This window comes from Planococcus citri, chromosome 4, assembly GCF_950023065.1.
Source record: "Planococcus citri chromosome 4, ihPlaCitr1.1, whole genome shotgun sequence".
Taxonomy (NCBI): domain Eukaryota; kingdom Metazoa; phylum Arthropoda; class Insecta; order Hemiptera; family Pseudococcidae; genus Planococcus; species Planococcus citri.
In genome coordinates, this window is record NC_088680.1 from 8799325 (window position 1) to 8823441 (window position 24117).

General features: G+C 35.9%; 1 protein-coding gene across 1 annotated transcript in view; it reads left to right on the forward strand.

The window, feature by feature from the left end:
- LOC135844111 (LIM/homeobox protein Lhx9-like) overlaps positions 1–24117 on the forward strand; it is a 126849-nt gene that overhangs the window by 93350 nt on the left and 9382 nt on the right. The window lies entirely within an intron of this gene.

Below are 24117 nucleotides of genomic sequence, written 5' to 3' on the forward strand. Positions count from 1 at the left end.
AACTCACAAGGCAAACTAAGCGCCATCGTATTGATCGATCTTCAACTTCTCATTCATTTTTTCTATCCCAATTACAAAACGTCAAACACAATAGACAAATTTTACACTGAATTTTTATTAATGAAGCCTACATGTACTCGACTAGGTAAGGTACCTACTCATACACGTCTAATACACGTTTAATTACCACTCGATGACTAAACTGTACACACATCTACGTACGAGTATGTACGTATGTAGTTATGTACTCGTATAAGTCGTATAGCTGACCATTAAAATATGTAAATTCACCTATACGATGGCTATGCGAATTTCGCCGATGGTTCTTTCAATATGTACATACACATACGCACTCGCAACGCTCCCGAATTAGCACGATGTGTTCGTTTAAATATGGAAATCGTGAGAACTGTTTTGCATATATAAGTACACCAACTTACGTACCTACACTCGTACAGCCTTATCCTACCGTGTAATTTTTCAAAACGTTAATTTTTTCTATATGTACCTTTGTGCGAGCGAACCAAACAAACGGTCGAGTTAATGAAGCAGAAACGCATACACTTACTAAAGTTAAACAAAACAACAAAAAAATATAGAATAAACCACAACACTGTTTCGGTCTCGAGTATAGTAGGTAATGGTGTGAATTTTTTTACACATACTGTACTCATCGTATGTAAGTATTTCGACGATGAGAAATTTGCCATCAATTTACTGTCAGTGTTTCGCCATTTTGCTAGAGTGAAAATGTTCGATTTCTGGCATAAGTATAATATACGAGTTCGCTATTGTTCAAATTCAAATTCAAAAAAAAAAATTTCAAATTTTTCGAAATTATAAACGAAATGAATTAAATCTGAAGAAAATTGGATATCGCATCAAAAATTCTAAAACTCGACTTATTTTTGACTCACTCTATCAATAATCATTCAGATTACTCGCATCCTTCTCCTTTTCTTCCTTCTTCCCCTCATTCTCCTCCACCTCAAAATATTCGGGGTTTAAAAAGAGTCTATTTTACAACTCAAAACATCACATCGATAAAAATGGATTAATTGTCGCCCTAATTGATTTTTAGGGACAGAAAAAAATGATTTTTCAAAAATTTGTACAAATGAATCAACTTTGGCAAAAATTGCATTTTTTGACAATTCTTGCAAAAATTGGGACTTTTTGGTAATTTTGACAGGCAAACAGGACCCTTTTCGGCGATTTGCACAAAAAACATAACTTTTTCAAGAACATTGACGAAAATTGAGAATTTTAAAAAATGGCAGTTTTGGTCAACTTTGGCAAAAAAAACTGACTCTTTATGGAAATTTTGAATGAAAATACAGAACCTGTCTGACAACCGAATCGAGAATTTCCCATTTTCACATAAATTAAAACTTTTTGAAAATGTCACCAGAACAGGAACTTTCTGACAATTTTCATACAAAAATAACACTTTTTTTTGACAACTCCGTCAAAATTTGGAAGTTTTAGAAGATTTTTGGAAACATTGAAACATTTGGTTAATTTTGGCAAAAAAGGGCCTCTTTTCGGGAATTTTTGAAAAAAAAAACAGGATAAATCGAGAATTTTCAACGTTTAAGTACCTACAAAAATTAGGACTTTTCACAATTGCAAGAAAAAAGACTTTTTGACAATTTTCGTACAGAAATAACACTTTTTTTGGTGACTCTGCCAAAATTTGGGAGTTTTAGAAAATTTTTGGAAAAATTGACACCTTTTGTTAATTTTGGCAAAAAAGGGCCTCTTTTCGGGCATTTTTGAAAAAAAAAAAAACAGGATAAATCGAGAATTTCCAACGTATACAAAAATTAGGACTTTTCACAATTGCAAAGAAAAAAGACTTTTTGACAATTTTGACAAGAAATAAACATTTTTTTTTGGTAATTCTGACAAATTGGTAGTTTCAAACAAATTCGGCTAAAAATAGCATTTTCGGGCAATTTATGCAAGAAACTGTTTTTTTTGGCAATTTTTCGAAAAAAATTAATGCTTTTTAAACAACTAATGCGAGTATTTCCAATTTTGACAAAAATAAGGACTTTTTGAGAATTTTACCGGAAAAGGAACTTTCCGACCACTTTGATAAAGAAATAGCACCTGTTTCGGTAACTCCGTCAAAAATTGCAACTTTCAGACAATTTTGGGAAAAATTGACATTTTTGGTCAATTTTTTGTGAAAAAAGGCCTTGGGAATTTTTGAAAAAAAAAAACCAGGTAAGTCAAGAATTTCCAATGATACAAAAATTAGGACTTATTCTGACAAAAATTGGTGATTTTAAACGGCTAAAAAAGCATTTTCAGGCAATTTGTGCAAAAAACTGACTTTTTTTGACAATTTTTCAAAAAAAACAAAAATCAGTGCTTCTTAAACAACTAATTCGAGAATTTCCAATATTGACAAAAATAAGAACTTTTTGGCAATTTTACCAGAAAAGGAACTTTCCGACCATTTTGATAAAGAAATACCACCTGTTTTGATAATCTCCGTCAAAAATTGTGAGTTTTAGACAATTTTGGAAGAAAATTGGCACTTTTGGTAAATTTTGTCAAAAAATGGACACTCTTCTGGAATTTTTGAAAAAAAAAAAACAATATAGTTGGATAAAGTTGAGAATTTCCAATGTTACGAAAATTAGGACTTGTTTACAATTGTAAGAAAACAGACTTTTTGACAATTTTGTCAAGAAATAGAATTTTTTGGGGCAAAAATTGGTGGTTTTGAATAAATTTGGCAAAAAATAGCATTTTCGGGGAATAAAACTGGCATTTTTTGGCAATTTTTCCAAAAAAAAATCAGTTTGGCAAAAATTGAGAGCTTTTTGACGATTTTGCGAGAAAAGGGACTTTGGCGAAAAACGGCCTTTTTTGACACCTTAAAAAAAACAAGACTGTTTTAAATATGTAGGGACTCAACAAAGTTGAGAATTTCCAATTTTGGCAAAAATTAGTGCTTTTGACGATTTTGCCACAAAAGGGACTTCCCAACAACGTTGATAAAAAAAATCACTTTTTCTGGTAACTCCGACAAAAATTCGAGATTTTGGTCGAGTTTGGCAAAAATTGACACTTTTGGTCAATTTTGGCGAAAAACAGCCTCTTTTTGGCAATTAAAAAACCCAGCACAGTTGGCCATAATTTGCAACTGGCACATTTTTACTCGAATTTTCAACTTTTTAGATTGATTAATTCAACGAGTGCAATTTGTACCTTCTACGATAGTCAATTCAGCATCAGTGAAACTCTTTTTTGCAAAAGTGGGCACTATATCTAGCGGAGTGTTTCTCTCCTCATTTTTGAGTGATTATTTTATTGCATCTTGGGAACCTCATCGATGCTTGAGGCAACATGTAAACTACACCTATATCGTGGGAGTTGACTCTGGTCTCATGGATAGTTCTAGCTACTGACATCAAAGAGCAGAGAAGTATCCAGTGAAGAATAAGAAATGCGATACCCTTAAGCAGCAAAGTAATCATCATCATTGTCATCATCCCAGCCATAGATATAGAATTACAATACGACCAGCTCTGTGTGGTTGGCTCATGGCTGAAAGATGTGCAAACTGGATAAACAAACCATCGAACCGCGAAGATAACCAATTGTCGAGCCAACAAGTAGTGCTGGTGCGCCATGATGCGCGAGTTTATGTCGCCTGCGTGTGTTCGGGGAGCGGATATAGGCGGGTTCGAGAGACTCCGACACGGATTTCGAATAAATGCATACTTTACTATATACCTGGACTCAGGTGTAAAGGCGAATATAATAGCGGTAATTTTTGCACTAAATATAGGCGATAAGGTGGTGTTCACGCGAGCCAAGGCGTACGTAGGTGCGCAAGTATACGATTCGTGGAATTTACACGCACGAAAGCGAAGGTGAACTCGAACAATAGAAAATTGATACAGAAATTGGAAATAGCGTTACAGGCGGGTATAATTATCGCGTTGTTAATAACACACTCTATATAGGCATGAAACGAAGGCGATGCAATGGCCTGAGTCGAGAAAAGTTCAAGTAGCGTTACAGATTTAGATGTGTTTATACATCTGAAATGTGTGTGGATTTTGATTGAAAATAATTTATAAGGTTATCGATCGAACACGCGATATAGTGGGTGCGAAAGCGAATTGAGATGCTGATAGAGAGGCACAGACACCTGTATCTGCCCAGACCTACAGAACAGTGTTGTAGGTGAGATGTGATGTACCTGCATCTTACGTATAGGTACTATTAGTTGCATGCATTGCATCGCATGACGTGTTTCTTCTCTCGGCTCACACGATTGTGATATTGCATCGTTGCATTGTAGAGTAGGTACTCGTATCTGTGCTGTGGTAAATGCCACCCGATGGTTTAACTCGCCAAGTTCGCGTGATAAAGAACTATTTACTATAGTGGAAGAAGCGCGGACGTCTGCTTTGAAAATACATTATAATGTAGGTATATGTGAAAAGCTTTATGTAAACTCCGCCATGCAGAACAAAGTCTCCGTGTATGTTGCAAAGTACCTACATTTGAAACTTGTTAACATTATTGCTGCTATACGCTGCAGTTGTGAGTTGATTCTTGTACGATTCCAAGTATACCGATGGCTACCGTAGGTATAAATGTGAATTTCCCATTTTTCAACTTATATACTCATGGAGCCAAAAGGACACGCCAGCAAAACGTATACCAACTCGGTGCCGATTAGTTAATATTTATGACTGTAATTTTTCATAACTTTACCTACACAGTACACACACTGGTCGCTTAAGCGGTGTTATATTTCAACGCTTACAACCCCGTAAAGATGGAGAGATTAAGGTATATGTAATTGTTTTCTTATCATCGGATTCTCTTATAGAGCTGCTATTCCTATAGCTGTTGTGTATATAGTTTCGTGTACGTACGCGGCTGTAAATATTAAAATCATTGTAGGCGAACGAATTAACATATTAATGCAGACATGCTAGCAATCGCAAACGGCGGATATGACTGGTTGCATTGTATTATGATTATTTGGTGTTTCGATTAACCCGTTTTTTTCCTTCGTGTGTGTGTGTTATCTGGGTGCCGTGGCGATGAAGTATTCATCATCGAGATGACATGTGGACTGGCGAGGTAGATTGCCAAGCTTTGCTGTTGCTCTAGAAAATATGGCAAAGATTTGATGATATGGAGGTGATTGAATTTGGAAAATGAGAAATAATCTTGGAGGTTTTGGGAAAAATTTGCGGCAGGGTTTTGAAATAACTCGAGTTTGATTGCTTTGATCTGTATGTCCTGCTTATGGGATCAAAGGTTTTTTTGGTGAATATTGTCTAGGATAGTGTGGTGAACAACATACTAAAAGCCCCCGCCCCTACCCCGCGAGCTACCTCCCCCCCACAGTGGATCAAAGCCACCCAAAATAAGTTTTTTGTCAAAAAATTGTTTTGAGTAAAATGAGCACTGATTATTTAATCTCCTCTCAAATACCTACCAAATGAGCTATCAACCAACTCCCTAGCCCCAAGAGGGTGGAGCTACGACCCCTCAGTGATGTGATTTCAATAAATTCACATTTCATGACTTTGGGACTTGGAACCTGTTCTAATCGATCAAATAAAGTCAAACTTGGGGAATGAGATTCTTTTGGGACATAAAGTCCATCCCTAGAGTGGGGAGGGTCAAATTCGAAAATTACGGAATGGTCATTTTTTTGGAGGGGCATAATATGGTCCCAAATGGATGAAAATAGTCCAAAATTATATCATTGGTCAGTACTCCCATTGTGATCAACATATCCAAATTTCAGCTTCCTAGGTCATCCCCGCCTCATTTAAGGCGGAATTAAGGTGGAAACCCCTCATTTTACCCCTGTTTTCGGGTTTTTCCTCCTTAAAAGAAGTGGGGATGACCTAGACTGCTTTGCTGCCAATTTTCTGCTAAAATTGCTGCGAAAGTTATCAGATTTTTATAGATAAAATATCCAAAAAGTATATTTTATTTTTGTCTCAACTGTCTGAAAAGTCATGTTTTTAGCCATTGACAAAGACATCAGAAAAATCATGTTTTTCGGATACCAAAAAAATCTTGGATTTTCTTTCTGCAAAATTGACAAGAAAGTTTGGTTTTTTGAAAAAATTACCGAAAAAGGTCGTATTATAGTGTTTAGTAAAAATTGTCAAAAAGTCCCTTCAAATTTTTGGCCAAAATTTAATTTTTTTTAAAGAAGGAGGGTCATTATGGGCATTTTCGTGCCCCTCGCTACTTCGAGACTTGAATGGACTCTTCTTATAGGGGATGGTCCGTAGTATTAATATTAGGCGGTATTTTCCCAGAAAAGCCCATAGGGGGGGCTGTGGGGTGGCCCCAAGTCGAAAATTTCAAAAATTTTTAGAACCACTGCTCGAAAATGTAAAAAATTAAAAGTAGCGAATATATGTTGCTTTAAGGGTAGGCAATGCAGAACGTAACGCTTTTTTCATTTTTGACCTTTTTGGGGGTTGTGGTGGGGGTATTTCTATTTTTGAAAATTTTGAAACCCCCTTTTTTGACCCTTCCCGTCGAGCCCCGCTAATGCCCTTTTCATGGTTTATTGCTACTAGTAGTAAGTTCAATTGATATCATTTGCAACCCCCTCACCAACTTGGCTCATATCGAAAAATTCAATTTTTGACTTTTTTTTGAGGTCCATATTTTGGGAAACCATGAAAAGCTATCGAGGTCCGGTTTGCGGCAAATATGTTGAATTTTACTTCTTAATCGACTGGCATGCTTGAATTTTTATTTCAAGTCAATTTTTGACCTCATTGTTGCAGATCACTTTTGGGGGTGGCGAACTTTGAGAACCCCTGAAAAAAGTTGTAAAGTGAATTTTTTCAAACTTTGAGCTGAAATGGTCTTAAATACATGTGTTTAACCAACATAATATGCGAATGCGATATTTTAATACAATTTAGTCATTTTGGGTGATTTTATCAAAAAAAGTAGTGTTTTAACAACAGGCATAGCTTTCCGGCAAAAGTTAAGCTACATGTATTCGTGGTAGTCCAGTCATTAAAGACATTTTTGCAGGAAAAATTAATATCAAACCGATCTTTCGCAGATATTGTTCACAGAGGTCCCCTCAACAACCTACTAAAAGTCCTGGCCCCTACGGGGTCCGGAACCCCCTCAAAGGGGGTGGAACCTCGCCCGAAATCAGTTTTTCGCCATTTTCTCTCCCGCATTGCATTTTAGCGAAAAATATGTGGCTAGATAAAAGAATCTATGTCGAATTTCCGATGTAATGATGTATCAACTTCCCTTGTATGTTCAAAAGGGGCGAAACTGCAACCATTCAAATGAAGGGGTTCTCTGAAAAATACATAAAGGCTATAGCCGCTATAGGCTCCTAAGAGGGGTGAAATGGTCATCGAAATCGTTCGAGTTGATATTAGCATGGGAGGTAGGTACCATTGAGAAACTTCCGCGTGGAAAGTTTCAGATCCACACCCCCTCCCCTTTTTGGAGAGCCCCCCTTTTCTGAAACTTCAATAACACTTTTCTCAGCCCCATTCCAACCGATTTTGAAAATTTTTCAGTATGTTATGTATATCCTTATTAGGTATCCCCACAAAAATTTTTAACCCCCTCCCCTCATATTTACCATTCAGGTGTAAAAATGTGTCATAGGGAGGGTTGGGAGTAAAATTGGAATTTTAGGGAAAAAAACTAAGAATTAATGAGTAGGGTATAGTTTTCTTATGATTCGATACCACTGAGCACGAATATGACGTCAGATTTTTTGCTACACTCATCTAGCCCTCTACAGAACACTTGGCCGCCTCAATTTTTATTTTTATTATTGTGAAAAAGCATAATATTAGTTGAAATACGCCATTTTGAAGGGTAAATATAAGGGGAGGGGGTTGAAAATTTTTGTGGGGATACCTAATAAGGATATACATAACATACTGAAAAATTTTCAAAATCGGTTGGAATGGGGCTGAGAAAAGTGTTATTGAAGTTTCAGAACTTTTGTCGGAAAAGCTATGCCTGTTGTTAAAACACTACTTTTTTTGATAAAATCACCCAAAATGACTAAATTGTATTAAAATATCGCATTCGCATATTATGTTGGTTAAACACATGTATTTAAGACCATTTCAGCTCAAAGTTTGAAAAAATTCACTTTACAACTTTTTTCAGGGGTTCTCAAAGTTCGCCACCCCCAAAAGTGATCTGCAACAATGAGGTCAAAAATTGACTTGAAATAAAAATTCAAGCATGCCAGTCGATTAAGAAGTAAAATTCAACATATTTGCCGCAAACCGGACCTCGATAGCTTTTCATGGTTTCCCAAAATATGGACCTCAAAAAAAAGTCAAAAATTGAATTTTTCGATATGAGCCAAGTTGGTGAGGGGGTTGCAAATGATATCAATTGAACTTACTACTAGTAGCAATAAACCATGAAAAGGGCATTAGCGGGGCTCGACGGGAAGGGTCAAAAAAGGGGGTTTCAAAATTTTCAAAAATAGAAATACCCCCACCACAACCCCCAAAAAGGTCAAAAATGAAAAAAGCGTTACGTTCTGCATTGCCTACCCTTAAAGCAACATATATTCGCTACTTTTAATTTTTTACATTTTCGAGCAGTGGTTCTAAAAATTTTTGAAATTTTCGACTTGGGGCCACCCCACAGCCCCCCCTATGGGCTTTTCTGGGAAAATACCGCCTAATATTAATACTAGGGACCATCCCCTATAAGAAGAGGCCATTCAAGTCTCGAAGTAGCGAGGGGCACGAAAATGCCCATAATGACCCTCCTTCTTTACCAAAAAATCCAAAATTGAACTTTATTGCCTGAAATTTTGGTTACGAAGGTTTTTGGACAATTGGACATGCTCTTTCGATCTAGCATTTTCATCATATCAACTCAATTGGGTAAAATATATTGTGGAAAATTTTCAAAAATTTGCTAGGATGCTCCGGAACTACCCCTCAAAATGGTTCGAAACCGTTTCCAACGATTTGTAGGGTCGAAAACAAGGCACACACCAAATATCAGCTCTCTTGGTCTATTTGGTAAAATTTCAATTTTTTTCCCATTTTTGATTCAAGTTTGATTTTTCAAAAATTCATTAAAAATCAAAATCGTTTGTAAACAGAGAAATTTGATCTACTGTTTCCAAATTCGTACTCGGAAAATCAGATCACCTCAATTCAAACCTGACGAACAATTATTTCAGCTGATTTTCAAATTCCGTGATTTTAGAATTTTTTTTTTTGATCGCCATTGAAAATAAAAGGTCACAGGTGTAGAAGTGACTTACGTAACTTTTCTCATAAGGCTTATAAAATTACTTACCTATTCTCATACGTGAGTTCATATTCCATAATATTTGGAAAGTAATTTGTACTCACCTGAAACAAAAAAAAATTAAGGTGGATTAGTTAGTTACAAAATTATTGATCAATCAACAGATATATGAAATAATAATGGTCGAAGGCCAGCAAAGTAAAAATTCTGACGATCTCGACGTTTAATAAAGAGCCAGAAATTAATATTCACAAATGAAGTATCATAAAAATTGTAAAATTGATTGTGAAAATCACTCAAAAATATCAAAAATTGATGAACCATCAGAAAACGACCAAAATTCTAGAAAACGTCTCATTTGGGTTGAATTTTGCAGACTGCTAAGAGTAAGTATTGAAAAACACCGAGAATTAATCGGAAATTCTCAAAATTGAATGATGATTTGGAAAAACTGCAGAAAGTGTCATAAATTTTGTCAAATTGACCCCCCCCCCTCCCTTCCCAATAATTGAAAATTACCAGAATTTGATCATGGTATCTATTGGAATTTTTCTTTGAAAAAATCACCACTTTTTTTTAGCACTGGGTACTTTTTTTCAACCAAATTTTCAAAAAGCTCTTCACTCGAACCCCCCCCCCCCTCCCTCTTCACACGCACCCACAAAAATTAACGAAATAACATTTTTCACAGGAAAATTTTCAAAAAAATTGAAATTGGAGAAAATTTGTATTTATAAATATTTTTCAATTTCAATCAAAATTCTGAACAAAAAAAATACAAAAATGATCGCATTAATGAATTTTTTCATTTTTTTCACTACCTTTATGACTAAATTCACTACTTTTTCACTACTTTCATTGAAGAGAATTTATTTCCCTCTGTTCGTCCTCCTTTTTCGTTAGAAGGGGGAGGGGTAATCATCTCTCTATCGCACTACATATTCGAAAGGGTTGAACTTTGTCATCACTGTTCAATTTTCCCCCTCTCCCTCCTTCTCTCGAGTTTCAATCACCGCTTACCAATCACCTGTACGATCACTTGCACGCGTCCACCTTGCATGATAAATTCACACAGACGAAGAATTTGGAAAATGGCTATTACTCTAGAGCAAGCAGCGACCAGCTTCATGCAGCGTGGAATTCGCAATGTTGTCGCCGCGGTGTTTGCCTGGCTCGTGTACATGTACTTGCTACAGTCGCTGCATATTCTCGCCATGTTAAGTATTTTTTATACGCAGGTACACGATGTTCTCCGACAATGTATAAGTAACAAGTAACTTGTACACGAGACTATAATGTTATTGAGATATTTAAATTGGTTCGAGAGAGCTGACTGGCGAGCACAAGCGCAACGTGTTAATTACACGTCTTCTTCTTCGTCGTCGTCGGGCAATCGCGCAAATACACGCGTACGTGCGTTAAATTGACACTGCACCAGACGAAGAGAACCGTGGCAAAGAAGAGAGAAAAAACTTGAATAACGATATACCTTTGGTGTACTTGCAATATATTTTTAACGCGAGTTGTTCGCCAAAAAAAAATCTCGAGGAATAACGAAGAGACGAAGATGTCGAACCAGACGTTTATGGTCTTATATGCCTATATTACACGTGCGAAATCAATCTCGATATTCGTCTTCACAACATTTTCAATAAAATTTTCGCCATGTTGGCGAAATTAGTGTTGAAGATTGTCGCGTCTCGAGTCGGTTAATTACACCTTATTTCGTGGGCCATTAAAAAGGAAATTCGTCTCGATGTGTTGTTGAGGGGAAAGTGGTTCATCAGACGAAATATTTACTGCAGAGAAAATCTCATCGATGGGTGCGATCGATGGTACATAATGTAGTAATGAGAGGAAATTGACCATTAAAATAATATCACGTAAGGTATCTTTTCGCAGAATGTGTTGAGCTGATTTTGGAGTTGCTTTCAATTTTCAATAAATTTATACTTAGATGGAAAGAGACTATGAATATGCTCATTCCTCCTCTCTCTCTCTCCTCCAGTCATCAAAAGGTCTCATTCACAATCAGATTTAGGAATCCCAAGGTTCCAAAATTTGAACTTCCATCTTCGAAAAACTCATCGTGGCCCAATTTTCAAGTTTGGAAATGAACCCACATGAAAGTTCTTCGATGACCATTGAATCCAAATACGAGTACTTATCCCTTCGACAGGTACCATCGGTCATCAATGACTTCTGTTTAGTTTAACATGCTTACACGCTGGCCTGGTCACACACAGATTTATGATACCGCGAGAAGATCCCGTCTATATGTGTAAGTTTTGTCTCTTTCTCGCACACGCACATGGTACTATTTATGTAGTACTAAACACAAATAAATAAATAAAAAAACACGAGGCATTAAATATATATAAAGCAGCGCGAAAACCAGTTTGTAATCAAAATGGCAGGTGCTTTGCCACCTAAAGTACAACCTTAAAAGTATTCTTTTGTAAAACCAAAGAAAACAATCCGATCGAGTTTTTTATTCTTTTGTTTTATTTTTCATCGTGTTGTTAGGTGTATTTTTTTCCTTCTTTTTTTTTTGTTTTGTGTCATTCCACGGTAGTTCTGGATATAGTCGATTGAGAAAACTGGTTTTAACCGAATGACGCGCTTTAAATTTTATTGTTCACCAATAGACGCCATTTTTGTAAAATTCTCTCAGAGAGTTATGATACACATTGGCTTTCGAAGAAAAGCATTTCTCGTATCCCGAACCTAAGGCTAAATCTGAAATGTGGTACAATTCGACGACAGACTTGGTGGAGTCTGCGCATCTCGGTCAATATCACATCGTCGTCGATACAGATTAATATTCCATCGAAGGCTCGATCATTCTGGTAACTGTGAACGGTACCCTGTATACATAGATTTAGCTGCTGTCCAGACACACCACACCATCGGTTAGTGCTGTAAGTTCAATTTAAACATTTGTTCTCGGACGATACTACGATGCTGTGGCGGATTTCGATAAATCTACAACATGGTTGTAGTTATCATACATATATATAAACTATATCGGGTGGAAATCTGTATACTGAAAAAAGAGGAGGCCCTCCCATATCTACCGACAACTTTTCTACCAGTACCCATTTCTTTATTTTTTTTCCTCTTCGTAGAGGCTGCTCAGTTTGGTATAATCTGATATTTAAAATCAATATAATGGTGGCTGCTCGGCTATGTGGAAAATTTATCGATGACAAGCTTGTACATATACAAATATACACGGTCTGAACGCGAACCCGAACCCAAGACCCATACATACTGCAACAAGTCCAAAAAGTAGTCTATGTCCCCTATTCTCTTCTATAACTTTCGAGATCGGTTTCTCTATCGAGTTTATGTACCTACTCGAATTTTTGTGTTTATGTTTTTGGGATTTTTTTCTCCTTTTTTTTCGTCTAAAACGTCTCTCTGGTATCATTAGTATTCGTCGATTTGAATCTTAACTCGATTGTAATGTGGTAGTTTGTGAACGTTTATACACAGAATGCCGGGTATATTTATGTTATTGATATTCCATACTGATGTCAGACTTCTTCAGAAGAGAGGTATTTAGTATTTACTTTACGAGTTATGTATACCTATAAGCCCGATGTGCTACCATTGTTGGTATTTTATTGGTAGCATCTGTACGAGGACGGAGTGCAGGCCGAGGAAAGTAGGTACATGGACGTGGAGTTTTATTACATAGACTGAGACGAACCCACCCAGTTGTATCATTGGGAGTAATGGTTTGAGGAGGTTTGCTGTATGGAATGGAAATTGATGGTTTGGAGGGAAGAGAAGGGAAGGGTCGTTTGGAGGATGGTAACCATGGTGTAATTTTATTCTGCATTGTACAAACGTAAGTGTATTTTGGGTGGTTTGACCTGAATTTTTCTAATTGGGGGGAGGAGGGGAAAGGGTTAGACAAGATTCAAGTGTTGCGTGAGGATTTTCCAATTTTCATATCCAATTTCGTATCATCAACAAAAAAACTTTTCGAACTGGCATCCCACTGATTTTAAAGAAACCAAAATAGATCGAAAGAGCATGTCCAAAAACCCTCCTTACCAAAATTTCAGATAATAAAATTCATTTTTGGATTTTTTGGTGAATTTAAAAAAATAAAATTCATGTCAAAAATTTGAAAAAGTTAAAATTTTACGAAATTGACCACGAACCTTGAAATTTGGAAAGCTCTCTTATTTGAAAATGCATTTTTTGATTTCAAAGGGTTAAAAAATGGGGAAAAATTCAAAAAATTTTGGAATTACTCGCGAACTCTGGAAAATAGACTTTTTGACTTTAAATGAAATGGTGATACATTTTTACAATTTTTGTCAAAAAAGGCGTATTTGGCAAAAACGTGAGCTTTTTTTGTAATTTTTTTAGGAAAAGCCTGGCTTTTTGCAAAGACATTTTTTGAAAAAAAATAAGGGAAACTTTATGGCAATTAGTAATTTATTAATAAAAAAATGATGTCAAAAAGTGAGACTTTTTCACAACTTTTTGTTAAAAAAGAAGATTCTACAAGGTGTCCAAAAAAATTTCAAAATGAAAAAACAAGATTTCTTGGCAGGCCATTTTCCAAACACTTTAGAACTTTGGGGGGAGGGGGAGAGAGAGGAGATGTCAATATTTCACACATCAATTATTCGTTTTTTTATCAGTCTTCTCTCTTCTCTATCCAAAATCCTTGAAAAAAATCATTCGTAAACATCTTTTAGACTTTCTGAAAAAGGAACAGATTTTGCCATATTTTCAGTATATGGTTTTTGTAATAAAATGAGCACAGTTCATCAGTTGCATTGAATGGTACAACTTATTAACAACGGCTACGAAAAGAAGCAATTCACAACTGCAGCTTTTATAGACATCAAAAAGGTCTTCGACTCTGTATGGCATTGCGGTTTAATTCACAAATTAGTTACAATCAAAACACCCACCTTTCTACGTAAAATCATTTCTTCCTTCCTTCAAAATAGGAAGTTTTATGTTCAAATCGACGATGAAAGCTCTTCGCTTCGAGAAATCAGCCTAGGTGTACTGCAAGGCGCTGTATTGAGCCCAATATTGTTCATCTCCCAGTTGGGTGAAAATCTGTCCTTCTGCCAATAAATACTCGGTAAAGAGCAGTTTAATTGGTGTTTTATACTTCAATGCAACTTTAAACTGCTGCCATGCAGCAGATTTTACAGTTTTCAAAATCACGCTGCAATTCACGGGTGTGATTTAAAGCAACTTTTTAGGTTGTTACATTTTCTGCACACCAGAAAAATATTTCTGCTGATAAACACGCCACAAGAATATTTTGTAGCGTATTTTTATTGCGTAAAGCCGCTACACGTCTAAATTATGTGGCGTATTTTTGCACATTGAAAAAACCAGCCACAAAAATACGCTACACAAATATTTCGTAGCGTATTTATTCACGTATTTGCTGAAAAACGTGTGTTTTAGACTAGTATATAAATATTTATTCATTTCTACCAAGTTCTCTGGTGGTGTAGGTAATAAGGATTCCGCTCACAGATTCGGGGACTCGAGTTTGATCCCCGCTGGTGCCAAACATTTTTTCAAGAATATTGATCAATGGCAGATTTTTACGTGTAAATAAAATACGCGCCGATTAATGGGCAGAAAAAGCATAGGCGTAAAGTGTTAAATCTCCTGCCTGCGTTTTTATGTCGCGTAAGAGCAGATTTACACCCAACTGGGCTTATACTACTATGATGTTCCTAAACCAGCTGATAATGAATTAGCAATGTTTGCTGATGATACGTGTTTACTCAGCCAAAATAAGGATCTTCTAATTGCCTGTAATCAACTTCAAGCTGGTATCAATGAATTGGAACCATGGTTGGAACGCTGCAAACTTAAGCTAAATCTTCTTAAAAGTGAAATGAAATTCTTCACACTTTGCAAAATTCCACCGACTCCAGAAATCTTAATCGATAACACCGTGGTACCATGGAATACATCAACAGTTAAATATCTCGGCGTACACATGGGCCAGAAACTATCTCTCAAAAACCATATTGTTCTCAAATCACGTGATGCCTATCTCAAACTACATAAACTATATCCCTTATTGAATCGTTGTTCCAGATTGTCTACATCTTGTAGTCTACTTCTTTACAAAAGTCTCATCCGTAGCTCATTCACATATGCAGCTCCAATATGGATAACAGTTTCAAAAACTAACAAACATAAGCTACAAATTATACAAAACAAAGTTCTGCAAATCATTACAAACGCACCATGGTTCCTCCGAAACAATCAGTTATATAATGAACTGCAAATAGAATCAATCGACGCCTTCTCTGAAAGACTTACTGAAAAATACCTTTTCACGCTGGAATCACTTGATGATTTTGAATTCCTACTTAGCAAAAATCTTATAAATGGTCTTAAAACACATAAAAATCCTCAAGATCTTTTTTGATGCAATAAAATAATAATTCTTTCAAATCGTTATATTCGTAGGTTTTTATAAAATTTTTTGCCTACCCTCTTGAGTATCGCGTTATTATTGTATAAAAATTGATCACTTTGTGTACAGCGTTTAGACGCTGAGCCAAATAAATGCATACTTTTCTCTCTCTCTTAAATGTCTTTGGACATTCCAAGATTTTTTCAGAGGGGGTGCCAAAGCAATTTTTTTTTTAATGAAAAAAAAATCAAAATCCGATGAAGTTTACACTTTCTTACATTTTTTTTTCAAGAAGTTTTGAAATGACCAACTTTTAACAGTTTTTACCTGACACACGAAACAAATTTGAAAATTTCAGAAGTTCAATTCAATGAAAGAAAACCACATTCTCAATTCAGAATTGGTGATCCAAAATCAAAAATTCACACCTTTTTTATTTTTTGTGTTTTATCAAGCTCCTTTCCAGTTTTCAAGTTTTGAAAATTGAAGAGAACATTTTGTTATGCTGAGTGAAGCAAAAAGGCAACATTTCTGGAAAACTTTCCAATTTTAACCGAGCGAAGCGAGGATGAAAGCTTTTGAAAATTTACAATTTGAAAGGTGCCAAAATTGTAATAATTTTTAAAAGACCATTGAAGTTTCAAAATGGCTCTAAATGAGTTAATTTAAGTCAGGATTTCAAAAAATGATACGCTCAAAACAGAAAGACGCGGAAGATTACATCGTGATGCAGTTTTGCACACACAACTATACAATCTCTCGCTTATTTATAGACTCGAAAAACAAATATTACAAAGTATTTTGGCACCATTATCCTTCATATTGTCAGTTGAAAACCCGTCGATGCGATTTTTCAAGGATTTGCTCATCAAAAATGAAAAGAACACACTGCTGTTGTATAGATAATCTTTTACATGCAGTAATTTCACTATATACACTTACATAAGAATTTGCAAACTAAAATGCACGATATGCGAAATACCATCATCACGAGAGATGAGATCAGCGAGTCGAAGAAGAAAAAAAAAAACGAAAACGAAAACGAGAACGAGGAAAAAAATTCCAAATACCGCGAATATAGTATAATTCATCTTGTTTGAGAATTGGCCATCTTCCAACCACAACGCGATGTCTCGACCCCTCCTTCGGATTGATTTTCGTCTAATATGCACACAGAAGTATGCTATACGCTATAGGTGCTGTGCATGGGCCGACATAGGACATGGACGAGTAAAAAAAGGGAGCCATAAGACGACGAGCTCGGATAAAAAAAATCACGATAATCATATATCATAGCGTCGCACAGAACGACGCTTTATACAGAAAAGACCACCTCTAATAGATGACAACGTACATAGCCAGCAGTTCGTTTGATGGCGGCGGCAACATTAGCAGATTTATTGCTTTTAGAATACGTTTAAGTACATACATATAGGAAAAGCTTGACGCGGGCTCGGTTCCCGAGTAAAAGTTCGCCAGTACTTTTTTTTTTTGATATTCGACTCGAAAGACGACAAATTGTATATACGTTCGTTTAATTATTAATCATAAAGTACCCTTTAAAAATCGAAAAAGTGCACAACTGCATACTCATAGACTTACCTAACGTCTTCGCGTATGATTTATATAGTAAATATTATAGGAAGTTAGACGAGCTTAGAGAGAAGTCGAAAAATAAATATGCCAAAGTATATGGGCAAGGTGGCCAAATCTATCGACGCGATTATAATTTCTCTCCGAGCTTATAAAAGTGTCATCGCCTGGTAAAAGGCGTGTTACTGAAAGAAGCGAAAACGTCGATAGAGGTTTGAAAAATGATAATTAGTAGTACAGATGAGAAGAGAACGGTAGCTGTTAGATTTCTAAGACAAAAGGGGAAACCACCCACGTTGTAAATACGCCTCTTTCCTCTCCACCGCGTTTCCCGCGTCAGCGAAAAAAAGATAGAGAAGAAAAAAAACTATTAATCTAACGCTTTTGACAATTGTTAGCGTATTTCCTCGTGTAAAATGTACATAGACACGGAGAGCAGAGACCCCGTAGCAGTGTACAGATCGAAAGACAACGAACTAAATCTGTCGTCTTGGGCAAATTGCTGATAAAAGTCGCTAGTTGAGAGGTAATCGGCAACATTCCAACCGCCCTAATTATCTAACGTATACTCTTGGTTCATTTGAGAAAAGATAAAGGCTGCTGAAGCCAGCAATACTACTCGTATACATATAGTCAACGTATGCATCCGAAAAACCTACAATCTAATAATTTACCGTCGTCGTCTTCTTCGACGATCCTTCTTCGCTGATTCCTCCTGTAACTTCGTACTGCTTTTTTTTTCTTTCCTCGAGTAATAAATTTTCACAAGCGTCATGCAACATTAACTTTTTACACAGTTCAGGTATTCCTTTATTTCGTCTTACCCTAAAGCAAACAGCGGTTAAATTTTATTCTATACGGTGGGTAGATCGCGAGTGATCGTGTTGGTTGTTTTTTTGCTGCCATTTGTAAAAAGAACAAAAAAATCGGGGAAAACGAGAGAATTTTGAAGAAACAGTATGATTTGGGTTTTAGTTTGTGGTTCCCTTCGCGTGTTTGTTTTTTTTAAATATATATTTTTTACTGTTAGTTTCTCTCTCAAAACACAAAGATGGTATGCGACGTTTAGAATAGTTTGTGATGTTTAAAAAAAAAAAAAATACGAGTGGAGTGCGAGATAATTAGATGAGACTCGTAAAGTATAGTTGATAAATACGCAGATAGCGATGATCTAAATCTTATAATTCATTCTATACCACATTTCGGTTCAAATAATAATATTTCTAATTCAAAACGAAGGCTTTACTCAGAATTACGATTTAAGCTAGAAAGAGCAATGAATGAGCAGGGCTCCTGCTCGATTTCTTCCAAAAAAAAAAGTAACTTCAGGAATCGAAACTGTTACAAAACGTGAGCAAAACGTTTTAATGTTGAAAAAAATCACACCAGACGCCAGAACATTTCAATCAAAAAATCCCCCCCCCCCCCAAAAAAATATGAAACAATCGATCAAAAACTACAAAAAAAAATTATGAAACAATAAACATCCCAATAAAAATTTAATAATGAAACTCGATAAAGACTTGGACCATTTCAGCAAAAATCACGACTTTCTTAAAAAATTACTGACGAAAAACACATTTTCCAAATTTTTGTCAAAAAATGACACCATTTTGTAACTTTTTGGTAATTTCTGACAAAAAAATAAGAATTTTGGCAAAAATGCGAGATTTTGTAAACTTTAGCAAAAAGCAGAGTTTTTTTTAAATAGTTTTTGGTAAGAAGCGAGACATTGAAGCAATTTTTGGAGAAAAATTGAAACTTTTTGGATTTTTTTGCAACAAACCAACAATTTTTAGAAACTTTTGGCAAAATAGTGAAAGTTTAAAAACAATTTTTAGCAAAAAAGCGAGACTTTGGTAATATTTGGGATATCTAATATCATAATGCAAAAAAGCGAGATTTTTTCAGCGCTCAATTGAAAATTCAAAAAATTTACAGTGCCCTTTTACGAAAAAAAAAAACAAACTGAAATCCACTTTTTGTCCTATTTTCAGCATGCTGATTCAACTGGTCGGTTTAAAGCCATTTTAGAGCTTCCTGCATTTTTTTTTTTTTTTTGGAAATTTCGATTTTTCAAAAAATGTTATAAAATCTTGTGTCAAAAATAAGCTTTAGCACCCTTAAACGCGTTCAGTGTGCTTTAATGGCTCACTTGACCAATTACACACCAATTTTCCGAAATAGCAGTTTCTGCAGGTTTAGAACCGAACATCTCTCAAACTGGAGGCTCCAGTAATTTTCAAAAAATCGCTGGAGTCTCCAAAACGACTTGAAATTCACCTGCAGTCGACTTCATAGCGTATTTAAATTAGCCTGCAAAATTAATTTCGGCTTTCCAACTCCATTCAAGTTTCAAAAAATCTACTGGAGGCTCCAGTAATTCTCAAAAAGTCGTTGGAGGCTCCAAAATTACTTGAACCCACCTGAAGTCGTCTTCAGAAGTTGTCAAAATTGGAGTGCATACTTAATTTCAGCTTTCCATCCCCATTTGATGAAATTTTGGGGAAATTTCAAGTTTCAAAAATCCACTAGAGGCTCCAGTAATTTTCAAAAAATCGCTGGAGGCTCCAAAACGACTTGAAATTTACCTACAGTCGACTTCATAGCGTATTGAAATTAGCCTGCTGAATTAATTTCGGCTTTCCAACTCCATTTTTGATGAAATTTTGGGAAATTTCAAGTTTCAAAAATCTACTGGAGGCTCCAGTAATTTTCAAAAAATTGCCGAAGGCTCCATAACGACTTGAAATCCACCTGCAGTCGACTTCGTAACGTATTGAAATCAGTTTGCAGAATGAATTTCGGGTTTCCATTTTCATTTGATGAAATTTTGTGGGAATTTCGAGTTTCAAAAATCTGCTGGAGGCTCCAGAACTGCTCAAAACGGGTTGAAACCATTTCCAATCGATTTGGCATGTGGAAAATAGGGTATACCCCAAATTTCAGCTTTCTAGGACAATTTGGTAAGATTTTGATTTTTCCCCTCATTTTTGACCTAAATTTGATTTTCAAAAATTCACCAAAAATCGAAAAAGGAAGTTAAGCGCTTGAAATTTTGTCAGATGATAAATGTTTGTCTGTTCTTTCGATCTACCTTTGTAAGGTTTAAAAAATGTCGTGCAAGTCCTATGTTGGAACTCAAAATCTGCGATTTCGGCTGACCAGTCAATCAAAATGGCCGCCATTTTGTAAGCATAGGACCACTTTTTTTGAGGACAAGGGCTATAGATGTCCCTTAGGATTCCCCCTTTAAGAAAAAAGTTGTCCCGGAGGATCGGCAGGGAGGTGCAATTGATCCTTATGCCCCCCCCCCCAAATACAGAAATACATTTATGGGTTCGAACTGGCAAAAACCGATTTTGGAAAATTGGCGTGTCGTTGATCAAGTAGGTCACTAATCGGTACCAATCGCGTTTACACGTGTTGAGGTTGATTTGGAAGGTTTTTAGGGCAGCTTTTTGTAAATCTGGAATTTCCAAAATACAGCCGAAGCCTCCAGAATAGCTTGAAACCATTTCTAATCGACTCACAAATCTAAAGTTAGAATACAAAGTAAATTTTAGCTTTCCAACTTTCATTATAGGTGAAATTCTGTACAATTTTCAACTTTCAAAAATTTGCTGGAGGCTCCAGAACTGCTCAAAACGGTTCGAAACCGCTTCCAATCGATTCAGGCGGTTGAAAATAATATAGTGCATGCCAAATTTCAGCTTTCTAGGTCAATTCGATAAAATTTCGTTTTTTTCATTTTTGTCCCTTTGATTTTCAAAAATTCTTCAAAAATCAAAAAATGCACTTTCAACACTTGAAATTTTGGCTGCCCTGGTGATGTATTTTTGCACGATCTTTCGATCAATGTAGTTCAAAAATTTTTCTGCCAGTTGAGATACCTCCATTCTATACCCACAGTTTCCACAAACTGCGCACGCATAACTCATACCCAAACCGACCAGACACTTCACCCTCTGTTATTTGTATCTAACAACCCTTCCTTAAATTACCATATCCATATACAAACGTGGCTCGCCAACGACCACAGTTCAGTCTACCGAGCTGGTATTCGTAATTACTCGACGAATATTTCAATTAACATCGGTCCGCGTCCAAAACTTATTCTCATTTCCGGAATGGATTTTATCAGTCGTTCGTACCTCTTCATCCGTCTTAACTTCCTCGCATACGTTATAGGTTGACATTTTACAAGATAATACTTCGACGATCGCTATCTATGTTTCCCTAAATATTCATACTGTGGCGCATTTCACATGTATTATATACTCGTATACGAAAAATAATATTATGTACTTACAACACACCAAAAAAAAAAAAAAAAACACGATTATGAATGACTATACGACGACGACGACGACCCAAAGAAATAAAAAAAAAAAAACCTATTAACATTGCCAAAATATTCTATTATGCACACTCTTCCTCGCCTCCTTGATGTGTAGCTCCTCTACACCCGCACACCTCGCGCAATTAGACGTTTAACGCGATTAATTAAAATACTAGAAAATAATTACCACTATTCGAGTTTTAACACGCGATACATTAATTATAAAATTTGTTAACTGGGTGCATCTGATTCTGATCTCATCTATAATGCTCCCACTATACAGCTTATATGTATAGGTATATATTGTGAGCCTGGTTCGCTCGCTGTTTTTATTAATACACATTTCGCTGCTGCTGCATTTGTACATGTAATGTACCTATTTATGCTCGTACGATTCGCGAATTTCGCGCTTGTACGACTAACACCGCCAGACTATCCAGACTACTTCCTCTTTTTTAAACAACCATAAAATTCGGACCGATAATCGTATACCTAGTGTTGCTAGTAGAGTAAATCCGGCCATTGGACGCAGTTTTTTAAACTAAAAAAAATGCACACACGAGGACCTAACGGAGATTTTACGAGTATTTCATTTTACGTCGGTAACGTTTAGTTGTTAGATAAATGATACAACAACCTATGGTATACTCTTGACGTGAGCAGTCAACACCCTACATTAATTAAATCGTTTTAGGAAGCATTAGGTAGGTACTGCAGTGTGTAGCGACACAGACAATGCATGAGTTTGCAAACATCACGAATAAATTAATAATCTTCAAAACGAGGGTATGGGGGGGGGGGAGGTGAAGACTCGACGGCGTCTCAAACAAAACCCATCTATCAAAGCTCTCGTTTTCCATCGTGAACTCGATCGAAATTGTACGTAAAATTGCCCCAAACCATATACCGACGAAAAAAAAAAAGTATTTTCTCCGCGTAAACCATTCCAAATACACTATTTCATACTGTCATCGTTCTAAGCGCCTTTTTTTCAAACGAGGAAAAAAAAACAATACAGCAGGCAGCTCGGTGCAGTAAATCATATCTCAATTTTCTCGCGTTTCTAGCTCGAAGGCACCTTTAGACGGTCTTTATTTTCTCCGCAAGTACCTACTTGGATTTCGGCTTCGGCAATACCAACACACGCCAATCTATATGGTAATTTAAAAAGAATAGGTAAAGAGCTAAGAAGTAAGAACCTAATATATATGAGGAGGAATGGCACCTTCGCTATGTCTTGTGGGTCTTTCTCTCTCTTTCTCATTCTATAACGAAACAAACGTAATAAAATAGAAAATAAACGGTTAAATTAATAACGAAATTCATCAACGTTTAAAATAAATATTGACGCTTTGAATATTCATGAATTAATTCCAAGACTGGAAAAAACTATACCTACGTATACAAGCCTGCAGAAAAATAGAAACAATTTCCGAATTACACACCCGCTACAGCTTCGCTATAGCCTTTAACTACTTCGAGCCCGCCTTCCCGTTAACACCATAAACAAATTATAGGCTTCGCCGCCGCGCTCAGCTCGCGCCTATAATATTTTAACACGGTTTGAAATTATCTAAATGTACATACAGACAGCAGGTAGACTGCAGTTGTTGTGTGCGTGTGTTTGATACACATTTATGATGAAGGTATACATATATACGAAGGTATGTGCTTTTGTACAATGTATATAAGAGTAGTTTTACCTTTACCCTATCATACTTGAATATACTAAATAAAGAACATAATATTGAATTTGATCCGCGTGTAAGCGGCTTCCTCTTTGATTGAATGGGCGTTTAATTTCACCATCAATAAGCTATAAATTAATTTGCGTGTCTACCCGATCGCTGTTACGCTCTAATGGGCTTTTTCCACTTATGCGGGGCAAGATGGATCTACAACGTGTGTATTTTTAAGGTAAAAATGTAGTGATGATGGCATCAGCACGCAATCGATGAAGAAAAAGACTGAGGTTCGAGTTTGAAAATTCATTTGATTTTTGGATTCAATTCCTCGACGTCTTCGTTGCTTCTCAATTTTTTCAAAATGGGGGCAAGAGGTAAACTAAAGAATCAAATCCAAAAAATAACGCACTCAATGTCCTCTAATTGGTAAAAATCGACATGTCATGTCACATCATCGTTTTTTCATTTTTCCATTTTCCCCCCTTCAAATTTGGGTGACCGGAAGGGGGATTAAAGCCTAAAGGGTCGCATATCTTCTATAATATACCTACTTCAGGAGTTGCTACATATTGCATCAATTTCCACCTATCAGAATTCAATATTTTAAAATTATTAAAACTGACACAAAAAGAATTCAAAATGCCAAAATTTATTCAAAAATGGTTGAAAATGACAAAAAAAAGGTAGAATAATTAAATATCAGGAATTTTTAAATAAAATATACCGAAAATATTGAAAAAAATAACGTTAAATTGCCAAAAAATTAGAAAAATTCACTAATA